The 20,395-nt window shown below is 34.0% G+C and overlaps 1 protein-coding gene and 1 pseudogene across 3 annotated transcripts in view; both read right to left on the reverse strand.

Annotated features, from left to right (window-relative positions):
• Nucleotides 1-20,395, reverse strand: part of LOC143049705 (uncharacterized) — a 396,341-nt gene that overhangs the window by 105,595 nt on the left and 270,351 nt on the right. The gene's annotated exons all lie outside the window — the stretch shown is intronic.
• Nucleotides 13,191-20,395, reverse strand: part of LOC143049711 (acetyl-CoA acetyltransferase A, mitochondrial-like) — a 28,984-nt pseudogene continuing 21,779 nt past the window's right edge.

Consider the following 20,395-nt stretch of genomic DNA (forward strand, 5'->3'; position numbering starts at 1 on the left):
GTTAAAAGAAGAAATCTTTAATTGCACAATATTGCGCAATAGATTTGTAAGATCTTGACATCTGTTTTGTGTCAAAAACTTATATTATGTCAAAAATTTGATTGCAATCCAAATTCAGAGCTGTATCAAGCTTAAATATTGTGTCAATACTTGCCCCAACTGTTCAGGGTACGCCTTCTGCACTCATATAAGGCTGGACCTTGCGGAGCACCTGGTTAATACATATTATTGGTTCTGCTACTATATAAAGAATAGAAACAAATGACCTATAAAATTAAAGAATACAGAAACCAGGCAGAAAACCTGCTTCATTCTTTTCTAACCAGAGTCGTGAGCTTGCTTATCCCCCTGTAATTGGTTTCAATGAAGAAGTACCTGTCGGTACAGGGTTGCTTTCGATATCGTAGAATCTATACATAGGACTACGTAGATTTTTGACTTCTGAACATGTATCTAGCCTAGCTGCTAAATAGTTTTTATTTATATTTCAGTCTACAGAGGGTGATATATTTGTTGGTGCTCCTGTAATAGATTTCACCATTAAAGTAGTACCTGTCGGTACAGTTATTGTGTTTTATATTTCAGTCTACAGAGGGTGATATATTTGTTGGTACTCCTGTAATAGATTTTACCATTAAAGTAGTACCTGTAGGTACAGTTATTGTGTTTTATATTTCAGTCTACAGAGGGTGATATATTTGTTGGTACTCCTGTCATAGATTTCACCATTAAAGTAGTACCTGTCTATGGCAAGCCGTTCTCGTCAAAACTATGCTTAAACCCTTTTTTCGACAAAAATACACACTGAGATTTAAAAACCTAAAATAACACACTGAGAAATCGAAATTACACACGGAGATTTAAAAAAATAAAAAACACACACTGAGAATTCAAAATTACACACTGAGATTTTAAAAAGACACACTGAGATGAAATAAATTGAAAAACACACACTGAGAATTGTTAATTACACACTGATATTTCAAAAATACACACTAAGATTAATATGCAAATTACTAATGAATATTCATGAGATGAATAATTCAACAGATTAATATCTTGATCTCAAGAACTCTTGTCATTATAATGAAATGCGATTCCTTCAACCAACATTCGTAATAAATTTCAAGACTTAACATCGCTCATATTCATAAGTTTGTTGCCTATAATTCAGATCATTACTACTACCAGTAACTAAACATGGGTCCCTTTTCAAAAGTCTTCCAACTGTTTCCTTGATTTCGCTAGTTAATCTTTTATATTTTTGTTACGTTTATATGCTATAATAGACACTTGGGTAAAAATTTCACTGCATTCTTTTGCAGATTGTTCCAATGTTTTCTTATAATTTTAATAAAGTTTTTCACCATTTGGTTATATTTTGTAATAAGAGTAAGTGGGTATTTTTCTTGTTCTTGTATTTCTAAAGTTTTTTTTATTAATAATTTGGAACCAAATCGAAGGATTAACGAGTTCTGTCCCCTTGTTGTTTTAAGCTTGTAATAGATTCAGATTAAGTATGCTAATTAGATAAGTGCACATAAAAAGTGCGCACAAATCTCAGTGTGTAATTTTAAATTCTCAGTGTGTAATATCAAATTCTCAGTGTGTGTTTTCAGTTTATTTATTCTCAGTGTGTCTTTTTGAAATCTCAGTGTGTAATTTTAAATTCTCAGTGTGTAATATTCAATTCTCAGTGTGCATTTTTCATTTTTGTAATCTCAGTGCGTCTTTATGAAATCTCAGTGTGTAATTTTTAATTCTCAGTGTGTAATTTTCAATTCTCAGTGTGTAATTTTCAATTTTCAGTGTGCGTATTGAGGTTTTTAAATCTCAGTGTGCTTTGTTGTAATTCTCAGTGTGTAAATTTTTCGAAAAATGGTTTAAACGTAGTTTTGACGAGAACGGCTTGCCATCCTGTCGGTATAGTTATTGTGTTTTATATTTCAGTCTACAGAGGGTGATATATTTGTTGGTACTCCTGTAATAGATTTCACCATTAAAGTAGTACCTGTCGAGACAGTTATTGTGTTTTATATTTCAGTCTACAGAGGGTGATATATAATTATTTGTTGGTACTCCTGTAATAGATTTCACCATTAAAGTAGTACCTGTTGGTACAGTTATTGTGTTTTATATTTCAGTCTACAGAGGGTGATATATTTGTTGGTACTCCTGTAATAGATTTCACCATTAAAGTAGTACCTGTCGGTACAGTTATTGTGTTTTATATTTCAGTCTACAGAGGGTAATATATTTGTTGGTACTCTTGTAATAGATTTCACCATTAAAATAGTACCTGTCGGTACAGTTATTGTGTTTTATATTTCAGTCTACAGAGGGTGATATATTTGTTGGTACTCCTGTAATAGATTTCACCATTAAAGTAGTACCTGTTGGTACAGTTATTGTGTTTTATATTTCAGTCTACAGAGGGTTTGTTGGTACTCCTGTAATAGATTTCACCATTAAAGTAGTACCTGTCGGTACAGTTATTGTGTTTTATATTTCAGTCTACAGAGGGTGATATATTTGTTGGTACTCCTGTAATAGATTTCACCATTAAAGTAGTACCTGTCGGTACAGTTATTGTGTTTTATATTTCAGTCTACAGAGGGTGATATATTTGTTGGTACTCCTGTAATAGATTTTACCATTAAAGTAGTACCTGTCGGTACAGTTATTGTGTTTTATATTTCAGTCTACAGAGGGTGATATATTTGTTGGTACTCCTGTAATAGGTTTCACCATTAAAGTAGTACCTGTTGGTACAGTTATTGTGTTTTATATTTCAGTCTACAGAGGGTTTGTTGGTACTCCTGTAATATATTTTACCATTAAAGTAGTACCTGTCGGTACAGTTATTGTGTTTTATATTTCAGTCTACAGAGGGTAATATATTTGTTGGTACTCCTGTAATGGATTTCACCATTAAAGTAGTTCCTGTCGGTACAGTTATTGTGTTTTATATTTCAGTCTACAGAGGGTAATATATTTGTTGGTACTCCTGTAATAGATTTCACCATTAAAGTAGTACCTGTCGGTACAGTTATTGTGTTTTATATTTCAGTCTACAGAGGGTAATATATTTGTTGGTACTCCTGTAATGGATTTCACCATTAAAGTAGTACCTGTCGGTACAGTTATTTTGTTTTATATTTCAGTCTACAGAGGGTGATATATTTGTTGGTACTCCTGAAGTGGATGCTGTTGTGAGTTCTAATACTAATCGGAATATATATTACTTTGGTTTGTGATGTATCGGTTATGTTCCTTCACATGCATATGTCTTCCATTTTTCAATATAACTTACATTTTGTATCAAACCATTTCAGTGTTAGGAAGCAAATGATTATTGGTTGCTCATTTATAATTAAAGGATATGATGTATCAATTTAAAACAGTCAAATCACTATGCATATTAAAAACACAAAAGTCACAAGTTCAATGAGGCCTTTAACATGGAGCAAAACCGCTCACCTCAGTGGAAATTCAAGGAGTCCCACGCAAGTACATATTTAAGGATATTTTTGCTTGAAGTGCACTCGCCTCACAAAAAAGAAAGAAAAAATTGGTAAACATAGCTACGTAGAGCTTTTTTTATGGAAACAGCTGTGCATGAATATTTAAAGACAGCTAAGTTTAAATTTCTCAGTGCCGAAAGGTTGATTCCAGTGGTGCATATTAATTTCCGTTCTAATTCAATAGGTCTCTCCAGCAAATGCCTTTGGATTTATGGATGGAGGGATAGATCGAGTGTTTTCTGAGCTGTTTGGATGGCAAATGTGAGTCTTGATGCATTTTCCTTCATTTACGACAACGTATTGTCAAATATTTACTTCTAAATTTTAGTCAAAATCAATTTTAACAAAAAAAACTGGCATACATTTAAGTCGTGAAATTGAGAATGGAAATGGGGAATGTGTCAAAGAGACAACAACCCGACCACAAAACAGACAACAGCAGAGGATCACCAATAAGTCATGAATGCAGCGAGACATTCCCGCACCCGGAGGCGTCCTTCGGCTGGTCCCTTCACACATATATATACTAGTTCAGTGATAATGAACGCCATACTACACTCCAAATTATACGCAAGGAACTAAAATTAAAAACAATACCAGACTAATAAAGGCCAGAGACTCCTGACTTGGGACAGGCGCAAAAATGCGGCGGGGTTAAACATGTTTATGAGATCTCAACCCTCCCCCTATACCTCTAGCCAATGTAGAAAAGTAAACGTATAACAATACGCACATTGAAATTCAGTTCAAGTCTGATGTCAGAAGATGTAACAAAAGAAAATAAACAAAATGACAATAATACATAAATAACAACAGACTACTAGCAGTTAACTGACATGCCAGCTTCAGACTTCAATTAAACTGATTGAAAGATTATGTCTTCATCATATGAATATCAGGTACAATCCCTCCGGTTAGGGGTTTAGTATCATACCATCATAACATATATGAGAAACTGCATGAACTGGACAATAAAAGACTGCCACCGTATGCTTAGAAAATTATTATGGCCTTCAATTTGTTTCTACGAGTTAAAATTAAGTTCTATGCTCGTTTCATATTCAATCGAGGTGAATTCCTAAAAATATAACGAATATAAAATTATAGGTGCAGGATTGATTGATTTTTGGTTGCTTAACGTCCAGTGGCAAATATTCCATCCATGTTCAGGGCGATATAAAGGTGCAGAATAAACTGCAATAATGCTATAAGGTATTTAAGAAGATTTCAATGGTTGATATCTGCCGGAAATCCGCATCATATTAAAGGAGTGAATATAATATGACTGAATTTAAGACAGCAACCCGATGATTCATCCTTTGTTTGGGAAGAGGTTGGCTAATTTTTTCTCAAGACAAACAATATTTTCATTAGTTTTCAATGTTGTGTCATGTGTATTATTATTGGTCTGTTTGTCTGTTTCATTTTTAGCCATGGCGATTTAAGTTTATTTTTGATTTATGAGTTTGACTCTGGTATCTTTCGCCCCTCTTTTTCAATAATAAACAGGAGAAAGACATTTTTTCTATCTATATTTAAATTTTTATGTGTCTAATTTTCAAAAGAAACAAACTTTTTTTTTACCATTCTTTCAGAAGTATTCATTTCAAAATGATTTAGAATAAAAAAGGTTTAAATTAAAAAAAAATAAAAAAAAAAAACAACAATGTGGCTCTCGCTTCTTGAAGATGAATGGGCAGTGCCAAAGCTCTTTACCCGTCATAATATACTGCTATCTTATGATAGGTTTACTCGGGAGACAATTACATGTAGGGGCCCGTTAGTATAACTTTCATTACTGAGTATCTGTGAATTATACATGTTTACCGTAATTCAATTAATACATTGGAACAGGGTTTTTTTTATCGTTTCAGCCCATAATATTACTGACCATTGATATAATTTAAAATATTCTGTTTCTAACGTTTCCTTGAATCAAACTACATGTCAAGTTCGTTAAAAACTTCCATCATCGTCATATACATTAGTTGTTATATATGTATACATGTGTATATGACAGTTGATTAATGGCTAATATTTTACCTTTTCTTCAGGCAAGAACGGATACAGAAAGTAATAAGGGATCAGTATGATGGAGAAAACTTTGTGGTTAGTAGAAATCAACTTGTTAGAATTATTTCATTATATACGATAAGCGGATCCAGAGGGGGGGGGGGGGGGTCCGGGGTTGGAACCCCCCTTTTTTTGGAAGATCAATGCATTTGAATGAGGACATGTAATTGGAACCCCCCCCCTTTGTCCTGAGTTAGGACCCCCCCTTTTTAAAATGGCTGGATCCGCCCCTGATGAAGGACAATGGGAAAGATGCCCCCGCTTGAAATATGTACCACAAATTCTACATTTTTTAAAATTTACAAATGCTAGTTTAAATGGACATCTACACGGGAACCTTAGTTTATTCAAATTTTGAATTTTGTAGAGAAACGCAATCATTACTCCAGCCTATGACAAAGATCCAGACAAGGAACACATTCAGAAGTTAAAGACCAATAATATAAGTAATGGTAAACCAATCAAGTACCTCATACACGTCCCTACTATGAGAGTACCAAAAGATGTCATTAACTCCACTAATGCTTATCTGTCTTTTAGAGGAGTCATTTTGGCAGGTATTAACATATCTATGTAAATCATTTCTGATTCTATTACTTTGATTATTATGCTTTTCTTTTTTTAGTACGTTAACACGGATTACTTTTCATATGTTATGATGGTATGATACTAAACCCCTATCGGGAAGGATTGTGCCTGATATTCATATGATGAAATCATAATCTTTAAATCAGTTTAATTGAAGTCTGGAGCTGGCATGTCAGTTATCTGCTAGTAGTCTGTTGTTATTTATGTATAATTGTCATTTTGTTAATTTTCTTTGGTTACATCTTCTGACATCAGACTCGGACTTCTCTTGAACTGAATTTTAATGTGCGTATTGTTATGCGTTTACTTTTCTACATTAGCTAGAGGTATAGGGGGAGGGGTGAGATCTCATAAACATGTTTAACCCCGCCGCATGTTTGCATCTGTCCCAAGTCAGGAGCCTCTGGCCTCTGTTAGTCTTGTATTATTTTTAATTTTAGTTTCTTGTGTATAATTCGGAGTTTAGTATGACGTCCATTATTACTGAACTTGTATACATATTTTTAAGGGGCCAGCTGAAGGACGCCTCCGGGTGCGGGAATTTCCCGCTACATTGAAGACCTATTGGTGGCCTTCGGCTGTTGTCTTTTCTATGGTCCGGTTGTTGTCTCTTTGACACATTCCCCATTACCATTCAAAATTTTAGCATATTTTAATACATCCAGTGAGCTGATAAAGGTTATGACCCTTTAATTCACCCAATCATCTTCTGAGACCACACGTTGATTAAATTTTGTTATACAATAGGTTCAGAAAAGTAACCAGGTGCTCCGCAGGGCGCAGCTTTATACGACCCCAGTGGTCGAACCGAGAACAGTTGGGGCAATTTTGGTCACAATATTCAAGCTTGATACTGTCTGAATTTTGATTGTGATCAAATTTTTGACATAATATAGGTTTTTGCCACAAAATTAATGTGGTTCAAGATCTAACACATCTATTGCACAAAACTGTGCAATTGAATATTTCTTATTGAAACTTTTCAAAATTTGAAATTTGAAAAATGTTGAAAAAAAAAATCCCTTAAAAAAATGGTAAACTGAGATCCCCCTCCAATTTATTGAAACCCCCCTTGGAGCAATAACCCTTAAACTCAATCGCATGCTTTCCTTTGTAATATTGAACCTTGTAGTACGATTTCAGAGGGATCCATACACTTAAACACAAGTTATTGTCATGATTGTTTGGAAACTAGAAACATGCTTCTTTTTGGCCCTTTTTTCCTACATATTTTGGGCAATTAGCACAAAACTTAATCCCAGCCTCCCCTTTGTTATATGGTACATTGTGGTACAATTTCAGAGAGATCCATGCAATTACACACAAGGTATTGTCTGGAAACTAGAAAAATGCTTGTTTTGGCCCCTTTTTGGCCGTTAATTCCTAAACTTTGGCCCCATAACCCCTTAAATGAATCCAAACCTTCTACTTGTGATTTTAAACATTGCAGTATACTTTCAGAGCAATTGAAATACTGGTAAACAAGTTATTATCCTGAAACTAGAAAAATGCTTGTTTTGGCCCCTTTTGGGCCCCTAATTCCTAAACGGTTCGGACCATCATCCCCAAAATAAATCCCAACCTTCCTTTTGTGGTATTGAACCTGAAAAAATTTCATTAAGATCTATTCACTTAAACTAAAGTTATTATCCGGAAACCAAAGTGTCTTCGGACGACGCTGACGACGCCGACGACGACATCATACCATTATACGAACCGAAAATTTTTTTGGGGTCGTATAAAAATGACCATAGAATTAGAGAAATACATCTACTCATGAGTTTGTATATTCCATTGCAGTACAGAAGCACAACAGAAAACCAGAAAATCAGCCAATCAGAAGGGTTCTTTGTCCTGGTCTTGGGACTGCTGTTGGTAGAATGCCATTTAACAGATGTGCTTTTCAGGTTTATATAATTACATTTTGTACTTCATATGCAAGAATTGAACTGAATTTGTAAGACCCTACAGGGCATGGTCAATACAATTGGATTCACACGAGCAGGGCCTGTAAAATATAACTGATATTTTCCTATATGCTTGTTTTTGAAGAAAATATTTCCTCTAAAATGTCAAGTTTGACTTTTAATTAAGTGTTAATTACAAAAAGAAATAATATATGTCTACAATAAACCAACTTTTGTTCAAATTTATCCATTTCTATCTAAGTTTTCATGATTTCTTAACTTTGCTGATGATCCAAGAGTTAAATGAAATAAAATGAATGTGTTTACCTGCAGAAAGCTTGTTTTGATATAAAGTTTTAAATTGGTAGAAAAACTTTGTTTTAATGGTGTAGAAAAATAATTGAACAAGTCAGAAAATATCAAGGTATGATAAAATTAATCTTTTTCCAGATGGTTCAAGCTTTTGAAATATTCCACTTGAGATTGAATGACAAACTTATGAAACCAGACAAGTTATGGGATGTATGAGCACATGACAAAATGATGCAGGAGGTATGTGGAGTTAAAATTTACTTTATTAGGTATTGGCTTTCCTAAATTAAATCTAAGGCAGCAACCATTTGATTTTCTGGGGGGGGGGGGGGGGGGGGGGGGGGGGGGGGCTATGGTTTTTTTTCTGTACAAACTTTTTTCGCGACAAGTCAAAAACAGTTTTTTTCTTTCAATTTTAGCATTACATATAGTGGCAGCTGAGGGTGAAACAAACAATTTTTTTTTCTCAGAATCAAAAACAAATTATTTTTTTCTCCAAAAACTGGAAACAAACTTTTTTTTCCAAAAAAAACCATAGCCCCCCCCCCCCCCCCCCAGAAAATCAAATGGTTGCTGACTAATGGGGATTACTATAATACTATTAAAGGGAAACTTCGCAAAAAAAATCAAAAATTGATATTATGTCCATTCTGTATAGAAATGCTCAAATTTTAGTACGGTGACAGAAGTGTAAAAAGTCGTCTAGATCGCGAGTTTAATCTCCCCAAATAACACACGGCTAAAAATGGTCTTAACTTAAAGACAAATATGTCTTCTTTAGTTTTTGCCCTGTCGTCAGAATTTCGTACGGTCACTTTTTTCTAAAAAGTCGTTTTAATGACTGGAAGTATATTGGAGAGTTTCAACCCCCCTTTTTCAAAATGAAAAAATGTGTATGTTTGCTTACATTTAATTGAAATAGTTTTTCCTGAAGCTATTTTTATATGTCAAAATATTCCATTCAGTATTTTATTTTCTTCTAATCTATAAAATTTGCGAAGTTTAGACTATTTGAAATTGAGGTAATTTTAATTGCAAATTCAGACTCAAACTTTAGTTTCCTCTTCATAGTAGTAATAAAAATTATCCCATAATATTTTAAGCATATAATATTTAATAAAACTAATTAGTGATAAAAATTTCGGAACCAAAATATGAAAAAAAAACTTAAGAAATCAATGGAAAAAGAATGGAGTAAATATCTTCAATTTCATCACGGAACTCAATCACTTGCCTTCCGTCACATTTTGTGTATTAGTCAATAATTTGCTCTCAAATGATATATGAAATTACTACCTTTTTCGCTATTATATACACATATTTTCAATTACAGTGCACTGATATATGCCACATACTTTGTTTGTATATGTTTATATTCTATGTTTTTTCGTTTAAAAACATCAAATATACTTTGTCAGAAAAGTCTTATTGTAAAATCAAAATAATTGACGGATAGTTTCAGTAAATACTCCGTGATATGTCAAGTCCTTTGCAACTTGCTCCATTAAGTTCAAAGAAAAGACAAAAGTCGTTGCATTTTATGCAGTGCATTATCAAACATCAAACTGTTTCTTGCAATAGCTGTTAATTTGAAAAACTCCGTTTGCTACAAAACTTACACAAGTAAACATATTTGTTCCCCCTTTTAGAGCGAGGAAGCTTCTTGTCTAATATTTAATGACGACATACAATTATCTGACTGTTGTCCCTCAGTTTCGGGTATTTGTACACGTTCTAGAATGCAGTCGTTCAACTGGAGCGCTTGTATATTTTGTTGCAACAAAACATTTTAGAAAGTAGAAAATTACTCAAGTTTGAATCAGATGAGCGTATTAAAAATGTTTTATCCGTGTCAGATAAAGTTAAAGTTGAAATAGTTTCCCGTCCATCTTTTAAACTTCAATCACTCTGTCATTTTGGTTGCATTACAAATTATTTGCTTAAAACGTAAAAAAAAATCCAAACCCGTGGAAGCAGGTATCTCAAAACACGATACTGCTTTTAGTAATTTTATTTTGGCTATTGACAACGATTCCTCATTGGTCATTCCTCATGACACCGTTACTCGATAAATATAGATCATTTCTTCCGGCTGATTCTAATTTAAAATATTCTACATTTAAAATGCAGTCTATACTAATTTATTTCTATAGAAATTCAGTTGTCAAACAACTTCAACAAGTTCAAGGCAAATGTAACATAATATTTAATAGCAAAATAACTATTTTAGATGCCATATAAGCTTCTAGTCAATTGAAAACTGACCTTAAAATCTCAATGTCGACTGTAATAGACACAAATAACGGACAGATATTTCATTCCGCTGCAAGTTTACTTAGAAAAGACATCGAAACTCTAAAGAAGACTACCCAATTTCGGATGAATTGTCTCTTCGTTCTTAATTCAGCCTTCGTATTTATTGCAATTCATTCTATGGTTACTCAATGAAAATGCATACAGCCAAGACTATTCTCAGGAAATGGCACCAGAGAAATTGTGGAAATGCTAAGCAATTGTTGAGGCAATCGTTTTTGTTTCACTCCTTTTCATTTAGGATTGCCTTTACAAATGTACCATGAGTTTGGTTCAAAACATCTTGTTGAAACATTGAATGTCAATGGATTTTATGCTTCTTAAAGTAAAGTGCGACGCTATCTAATGTGTTGCCAACCATGAAATTGAGAGAATTCAAGATAGTGCGTACGTCTCGTATAATGTTTCCCCAGCATCTTTGCAGACAAGCATATGGATGTCATCACACCTTCCTAAACCCCCTTTTAGATCTCTTTTAAAATCTTGGATGAATTGATAGGGATGGTTTGAAGCTGGTATTTTTTTAGGAACAAATGTGTTCGGACTTCCTACAATACCTTGTCTGTACTTGTAAAGAAAAACTCAAAATAAAGTGTTTGCTTTGAGCAGAACCTTTCATGTGCAGACCTGTGGCCATGAGTGAAATGTGTAGAAATATTAAAACATGTCTTGTGACGGTTGATGAAAATGAAGATGATGGAGATAACGGTTGGTTTGGTATAAAGCTTGTTGCACTGGTACACACGGTTCCAGTCCGAGGTTAGGGGAGTGTTGACGTGCCCTTAAAAAAGTTAAACCCCGCCAATATCTGTATGTGCATGTCTGTTTTTTCTGAGTTTTTGTTTGTTTTACATTATTCATTTCGGGAATTGAACACTATGCAGTATGAATTTTACTCATTGTTGAAGCCCGTACGGGACCTATAATTGTTTTATGTCTCATTTGGTCTCATTTGGAGAGTTGTCTCATTTGCAATCATATCACATCTTCTTTTTTTTATATTGAATACTTTTAAAGTTTGGGGTACGTTGCAAGGGATAAAAGGGGGGATATAGTTACAAAACCTATAATGTAATAGATATTAACCAGAGTTAAATACACAACAAAAGATAATACTATGGTAGCAGTAATAATTGTGAAAAAAAAACCCAAAAGCAACGAGTAGTCTATAAAAAAAACTGAAGTATCCGCAAATTCAATTTGAGGTCATATTTGACTGTAGTGTTCTATGGCTTTGTTTTGATGACTCACCCACTATGATAGTTTAAAAAATCATTTTAAAGTATTGACCTGCATGACACTTGATTTTTACCTGAAATTGATATTTTTCATAAGGTTAAGGTGCTTTAAACATTTTATAGGTTGAAAACTTGATTTTTGAAGTTTTGTTTATAAAACGTCGTTTTAGGATTTTTTTTGATAAAAAAAATGTCAATGATTAAGGTTTATGTATAAAAACAAACATTACTAAAGCCAAAACATTATCATTTATATATAGGAAGAGTTTAGAAATAGAAAAAAATGTCAAAATTGAAACCCTCTCAAACTTTCACAGATTTTTACATATGACCTTTGACCTCAATTTTTTAAAAAATGTGACCACATCAAGTCCTGACGACAGGCATTTTATTATAGTACACGATTTCCTCTTTCCAATGATATATTATGTAGGTGTGTGTTCGGTGGGGAGATTAAATTCCAAAAATTCTGCCTTCAGTCACTGCACTATTTACCACAAACAGAAAGTAAAATCTAAATATCTGAAAAAGAGAAATAGTTTAGGGTAACAGGCATATGGGGTGACTGTTCCCCTCCTTTTTACAGAATTTTTATTTACTTCACTGCCATCCTACAAACAATATATAATTTAATGTTTGATAATTTAAATAATCTCCATCACAAAAAAGTGTTGTACATTGTAGGTCTTATTTTCAATTCTTTGTGAGTATTTCTTGTGAATTAAAAAAAATAAATACAGGTCTATTATTCCAAGATCAATAAATATTACAAGTAACAAGATCCAAGAAGCAACATGTAAATAATACCTGAAATAACCCTATCAGGCTATATTAATCAGAAATTACAATTGTTATTGAAAGGGAGGTAACTCATACAAATTTTAACAGTGAAGTTTTCAGTAAATATGTCAATGTATACTCAAATTAGTCTGATGTGTGAAACGTGATTTTTTTATTAGTTGCATTTGGACTTGTTTGTATGTGTATTTCTTTTTTTCTCATTGTAGATTGCAACTATTTTTCATAATTTTGTATATGTTATGCATTTACAACAAGTAGATATAACCAGTTAATTTTTCTAATAAAATGGTTCGTTCAAATGTTTTGAAATTTTTATATTTTTGTCAAAGAGTAAAAGTAACTACTTTGTCAAAATGTTTTGAAAATTAAACGAGCCAAATAAATTTTAGTGAAGGTGTTGGGTACCACCTTAATTCAAAACGAAGGGAGATAACTCAAATTACCTTAGGAACAACATAAGCAGGTGCAGTAGGGAAATCTATAGGTGCAATAGCTGCATCAGCAAAAGCTGGAAAAAAATAAATCACGATCACTGTAGCATTCATAGTGGTTTAATTTTATAAATTGTGACTTGGATGAAGATTTGTCTCATTGGCACTCATACCACATCTTCTTGTATCTGTATACATATTTTTCTATGTTTTTCCACAAATTTATAAAAGACGTAAAAAGCCAGACTGTATCTAACTTATTCTGTGAAACCCTTCATTACATAAACTTTTTTAATATTGATTTTGACTCTTGCATGAGGTTAATTAACAAGTGATAAAAGTTTGACTGTACAATCAACAGATTATAGGATATCAGGTGCTTGATATGGCTTCTGTCACATGAAATGACATGGCTTCTGTCACATGACATGATAGGGCTTCTGTCACATGACAAGGATGATTGAAGGTGAACACCAGCATTCCTAGATAAATGGAATGTTGTTGTCAAATCAGCAATCCGAGAGTTTGATGCAGAAATAAAGATTTAATAAACTTTCAACTCAGCAAAATAATGCTCGTTATTTCATATTCCAATGCTGACCTTCAGAATGCTTTAAAAGATCCAAATTGCTACTGAAACCATGAACAACCTTGACTCAAAGACAATTCATTGCCTCATCAGTGATAAGATAAACAACTACATCAACTGTTACAGAACCCAGTGTAGTAAATACAGTCAAATGAGCTTGTACTTCTTCAGTGATTCAAGAACCATGCTCATTGAAGACCTGTTTGTGACCTTCTGCTGTTGTCTTCTCTATGGTCGGGTTGTTGTCTCTTTGGCACATTCCCCATTTCCATTCTCAATTTTATTAAGATATTAAATAACAATGTCAATGTAATATAGACCTTGCTTTAGCTAACATATTTTGTCAGTTTTTGAAAAAATGAGCTTATGCATAACCGTTGTTATTGTTTGTAAATTTTTCATCCATTTTCATCTTATAAATGTACACAAAGTATAAAACTCCTTATCTTTAGTTTCGAACTCCTCACCAAAATTTTGCAATCTTCTGATCTGCATTTCACAGTCTATCAGTTGTTTGCCCAATGCAAATGTCTTAAAAGAGTTCATTTCATTATTTTCAACAGTTACATTGTGTAACTTCAGACCAACAACTTCTTACAAGCCTTACCAATGATTTTAGCCAGTGGTGTGACAATCAACCTCTTTGCAGCACTAACTGTCATCAACACCAGGGCGGCAGCACCATCATTCAGGTTACTAGCATTTGCAGCCGTTACAGTTCCTGAATAATAACAAAACATCACAAGATTATAGTCATCATTGGCATGAGCTATTCTCCCAATTAAATTGCAAGAAATCACGATTTTTTTCCCTGAAAAACATATCTAACAAACAGTCCATCTACTGAACAACAGAAAATAAAAATTAAATAACTTTTATTCACACTTAAACTCTCTTGACTTTATTTCCTTGTGGTCTTCGGTTGTTGTTGCTGTCATTTAAGAAACGAGAGTAAGTCAACTTGCAATTTGATGGTCACAAATGAAGTTTAATGTATAAAATACCAGTGATATAACCAGTATTTTTCAGTAAAAGTTATGAGGCTTTTCTAGCTAAATGGTTTTAGATCTATATATAAGGGCTCTAAGTTCCGGTCAACCTCCTTAACTATATAACAATGAAGACTTTGTGTCTACAAAACAATAATAGAATAGAAACTTTGTTTTGCCTCTATTGGTTTATAGTGATGTTATTTATGAATGTGTATTGACATGTTTTACGAATAATAATAATCAAAACAACAATTTATGCACCTTCATTTACAACATATACAGTAAAACTAGAGACTCTAAAGAGCCTGTGTAGCTCACCTTGGTCTATGTGCATATTTAACAAAGGACACAGGTGGATTTATTATAAAATTGTGTTTTGGTGATGGTGATGTGTATATCGATCTTACTTTACTGAAATTCTTGCTGATGACAATTATCTCTGTCTATAATGAACTTTGCCCAGTAATTACACAGGGGTTAAAAAATCCACTAGCCTGACGCCCGGGACTAGAGCATTTATGCCTCTGGCAATCAAAACTTTTAACCCAATATGCCCGACGGACTAGTGACAAAAAATTCTTGGCGTTTCCAAAATAGATAGTAGAAAACCCCTTCATCCCTATTCTATCTTAGCCAATCAGATTCAATTACGTCATCCGGGATTCAAAGCATTTGAACTGGTTTGTACAGGTTTAGGGTTGCGTTTAATATCGTAGCCGCTACTTAGGGCTACGCAGATTTATGACTTGAAACAATACAACAAAATATTTCAAAATATTTGAGAACGGGCATCCCATGAACTTCGTTAGTTTCAAAGCAAAAATCGGTAGATGAAGGGGGTACTAAAGAGGCTGAAAATTCATCCAGAAAAAATGTAAAATACGATCGGGAAAAGCGGAAAAGAACATATCTAGTGACATGGACAGAAAGATTCCTCTAGGCAAGGTCGGCTGTGGTGCCAGGATGAAAAATCCGAGACCATGTTCTGCGAATATTGCCAGTGTTTTCCGGAGCACGCCAATAAAAGGTCTACCTTGTATGTGTGGACAACAAATATAATAATTGAACCACTTGTTTCACACGATAAAACCAATGAACATGTTTTCTCTGCCTGATGACCCATAGTAGTACAACGGATAAAAATGAACTAGTTTAATAGTGTATAATGTCCCCTTCAAAACATGACACCTACCCTGTATTATGCAGCAAACTCTGATTTGTAAGGCATAGATGGGCTAGCAGTTCTTCGAAGAGGGCTAGTAAAATCCTGCTGCCAAAAATTCCTGGGTTAGTTAGCTGTAACAACATTTTTTAACCCCTGCTACAGTTGAAAATATTTTGTAGAAATTTACAAAATTTATGAAAATTGACCATGAAGGGAAATAACCTTTTAAGGGGTCAATTGACCATTTTAGTCATTTTGACTTATTCTAAGGTCTTACTTTGCTGTACATCATTGCTGTTTACAGTTTATCTTTATCTATAATAATATTCAAGATAATAACCAAAAGCTGCAAAATTTTCTTAAAATTACCAATTCAGGGGCAGCAACCCAACAACACCTTGCCTGAATGGTCTCAAAATTTTAGAGCAGATAGATCATAACATAATGAACAATTTCAACAAAGTCAGATTTGCTTTAGATGTTTGGTTTCAGAGATAAGAGCCAAAAACTGCATTTTTCTTAAGTACATTTTTTTTAGCCATGTCAGCCATCTTGGTTCGCAAGTGGGGTCATCGGACTTATTTTTAATTAGATACCCTAATGATGATTGAGGACAATATTGGTTAAATTTATCTCAGTAGTTTCAGATGAGAAGATTTCTGTAAAAGATTACAAACATTTATGAAAAATTGTTCAAAATTGACTATAAAGGGGAAATACCTCCTTAAGAGGTTGTTATGATATTGTAATTATTGTATTTATTTATGTTGGCCTAATTTGTGTTGTATGGCCTGATAGTTGTTTACAGAATAATCTTAGAACTGTGCAGTTTAGAAATCACTGGAACAATTACAGAATGATTGGAACTTTCCAGAATGATCCTAATAAAAGATGGGTTATATAAACTTCTACATTTTACTAGAAACTTCTGTTGTAACTTTCTAGGATGTTCCATTATAGACTGTTCTAGAATCTTCCATGAAAACTATATATATACAGACACTAAAGTTAAACGATCACTCTTGGATTTGGACTTAGACATCGATAGACATTAATATTCATAGCCTTTGGATTGACACTTTTATTCTGCAAACAACATCATACTGGATTGTGACCGTAATATTCAGATTGGATTCCGAAAGATATCCGGATACAGATAAAGATAAAAGATTGGACTCATATTTTGACAGTTAAGTTGACAGTAATATTTGTGTAATACTTCTTGTAAACTTTTGTATACATGTAATAAATATTGTTAAATTTTATTATTGATTTGTGTCTTTTGTTGGCTACAATTTAAAGGCGATTTCTGGCCGTAACAGAAATTGGGGGCTCGTCCTGGGATCTTAAAATATTATATTCAAAATTTGTTTAGTATTTTTTTTATTACTAGCCAACAAAATTCTACAAAATGGCATTTGATGCTGGTAAATTTTTGAAAACGCCAGACCTGGAGAGTTTTGATAATTTAAAGAAAGAGGAATTAGTGTTGCTTGCTAAAGAACTGAAATTAGTTTTTAAAGTATCTATGAGAAAACAAATTATAAAAAATTTGGTTATAGACAAATTAGTTGACGCAGAAATTTTAGGTGAAGAGGCTCTTGAACTTAAGGTCGAAAATATTGACGCCTTTAAATTAAAACAGCTTGAATTAGAACATGAACTCAAACTAAAAGAACTGGAAATGAATTTGAAGGAGATGGAGAAAAGAAAAGAAGATGAATTTAAATTAAAACAGGCAGAACTGGAAATGAAGGAAAGGTTAGAAATGGAGAAAAAAGAAAAAGAAGATGAATTTAAATTAAAAGAGCTTGAAATGAGAGAAAGGCTAGAGATGGAAAAACTGAAAATTGAAATGGTCAAAGAAGAAAGCAACACTAAAGTCCAGTCGAAATCAGATTATTTTGATGCAGCAAAAAATATACGTTTGGTTCCGAAATTTTGTGAAAAAACAGTTGATAAATATTTTCCACAGTTTGAGAAAATTGCTAATAATTTGAAATGGCCAATGCCGTATTGGACTACGATGCTGCAAAGTGTTTTTGAGGGTAAGGCAGCTGAAATATACTCCGTACTTCCATCAGAAAAAAGTTCTGATTATGACACTGTGAAACAGGAAATTTTGAAAGCCTATGAGCTAGTACCAGAAGCATATAGACAGAAATTTAGATCTTATAAAAAGTTTGATTCGCAAACCTATGTGGAATTTGCTCGGGAAAAAGAAGATCTATTTGATAAATGGCTTACTTCAAAGAAAACAAAAAACAATTTTGATCAACTAAGACAATTGATGTTATTAGAAGAGTTTAAACAATGTGTTCATTCAGAATTAAAAACACATTTAGACGACAAAACTGTTGAGTCAATACATGATGCGGCTGTAATTTCAGATAATTATACTCTTTCACATAAAAGAAGTTTCAAGAGTCAAAATGTTAATACTTCCAGTGGAAATTACAAAAATCAAAGCACTGAGCGTACTGATAGTGAGCCTGTTCCACAGAATAAGAGTCAGTCCAGTTATAATATGTCTAGTTCAAAATTTGATATTTTTGAGAAGAAGTCACTGACTTGTGCTTATTGTAAGAAGATTGGTCACCTGATGGCTGATTGTTTTAGACTCCAGAAGAAGAATGAACGAGATAATAAGCCGAAGACCAGTGTTTGTACGACACCTTATATTACCAGTACATTGGAATGTCCTGCGAGTCAGGCTTTTAAGTCCAGTTTTTGTGATTATATGGAGGAATATAAACCCTTTATGTCTGATGGGTTTGTTGCTATTGTTGATGATACCACTCTTCAGCCTATTAAGATTTTACGGGACACTGGAGCTTCTCAGTCTTTATTGTTAGAAGGTGTGTTGCCTTTGTCCGAGAAGACTTCTGTTGGTGCCTCCGTTTTGTTACAAGGTGTAGAGTTGGGTTGTATAGATGTTCCTCTCCATCGTATTTATCTGAAGTCAGATTTAATAACTGGACCAGTTGTTGTAGGTGTTCGTCCTAATCTCCCTGTTGAGGGTGTTACCTTATTGCTAGGAAATGATCTAGCTAGGAACAAAGTGGTTGCTGAACCAATTGTTACCAGTGAACCGGTGGTGGATGTTAAATCACCTGAAGATGAAGCTGAATTATATCCAGCTTGTGTTGTTACTAGGGCGATGGCTAGAAAACAACAAGATGAGAATTTGCAAGAAGACCAGTTTGATTACATGGACCTTTCTGACACTTTCCTAGCTGACATTGAAGGTCCTGGTAGCTCAGAAAAGGCCATAATAAGATCACCTAGTGTTAACAAGAATGTTATTATGCCATGGCCAAACGTAAACAGCCATTCATTAGACCGAAAGAATTTATTCAAAGAACAACATAAAGACCCTGAGGTTCTTCAGCTCAACCAGCGGGCTCAACCACAGGAGGAAGCAGACAAAGTGGCCGAATGCTATTACCATCAGGACGGCATTTTAATGAGGAAGTGGAGGCCTCCTGATGCTACCACAGAGGAGGAATGGAGAGTGGTATACCAAGTGGTGGTGCCTAAAGTTTATAGGCAAGAAATTATTGGTCTTGCCCATGACACCCCCTTGGCTGGACACTTAGGTATAAGGAAGACTTGCCTTAAGATCTTGCAGCATTTCTACTGGCCCAGACTTCGAAATGATGTCGCAGAATACTGCAAATCATGCCATACATGCCAGGTTGTTGGTAAACGTAACCAGAAAATACCACCAGCACCACTTCTGCCTATTCCAGCCTTTGACGAACCTTTCAGCAGAGTTCTAATTGACTGTGTTGGACCTTTACCAAAGACCAAGACTGGAAATGCATATTTATTGACAATCATGTGTACATCTATCCGCTTTCCTGAAGCTATTCCGCTCAGAAATATCAAGACACCTACTATCGTCAAAGCTTTGATCAAATTTTTCACATTAGTAGGACTTCCTAAGTCTATACAGTCCGACCAGGGATCAAATTTCATGTCAGGTTTATTCCAGCAAGTCGTGTACCAGTTAGGGATTGTTCAGTATAGATCAAGTGCGTACCATCCAGAATCTCAAGGTGCCTTGGAACGTTTTCATCAAACATTGAAGAACATGATTAGAACTTTTTGTCTTCAATTTGACAGAGACTGGGATGATGGAGTTCACTTTCTACTTTTTGCAGTCCGAGAGGCTGTTCAAGAATCCCTTGGATTTAGTCCCTTTGAGTTGGTATTTGGCCATACTGTAAGGGGACCGTTAAAATTGATTAAGGAAAAGTGGCTTACTGAACATACTGACTTGAATCTTTTAGACTATGTATCTAGATTGAAAGAAAAATTGTATACTGCTTGTCAAATTGCTCAGAAAAACTTAAAAAATGTACAGAACAAGATGAAAATTTGGTATGATAAAGATGCCAGGGATAGAGTTTTTGAGCCTGGTGATAAGGTACTTGTATTTTTGCCAGTCCCTGGACAT

Source organism: Mytilus galloprovincialis, chromosome 10, assembly GCF_965363235.1.
Source record: "Mytilus galloprovincialis chromosome 10, xbMytGall1.hap1.1, whole genome shotgun sequence".
Lineage (NCBI taxonomy): Eukaryota > Metazoa > Mollusca > Bivalvia > Mytilida > Mytilidae > Mytilus > Mytilus galloprovincialis.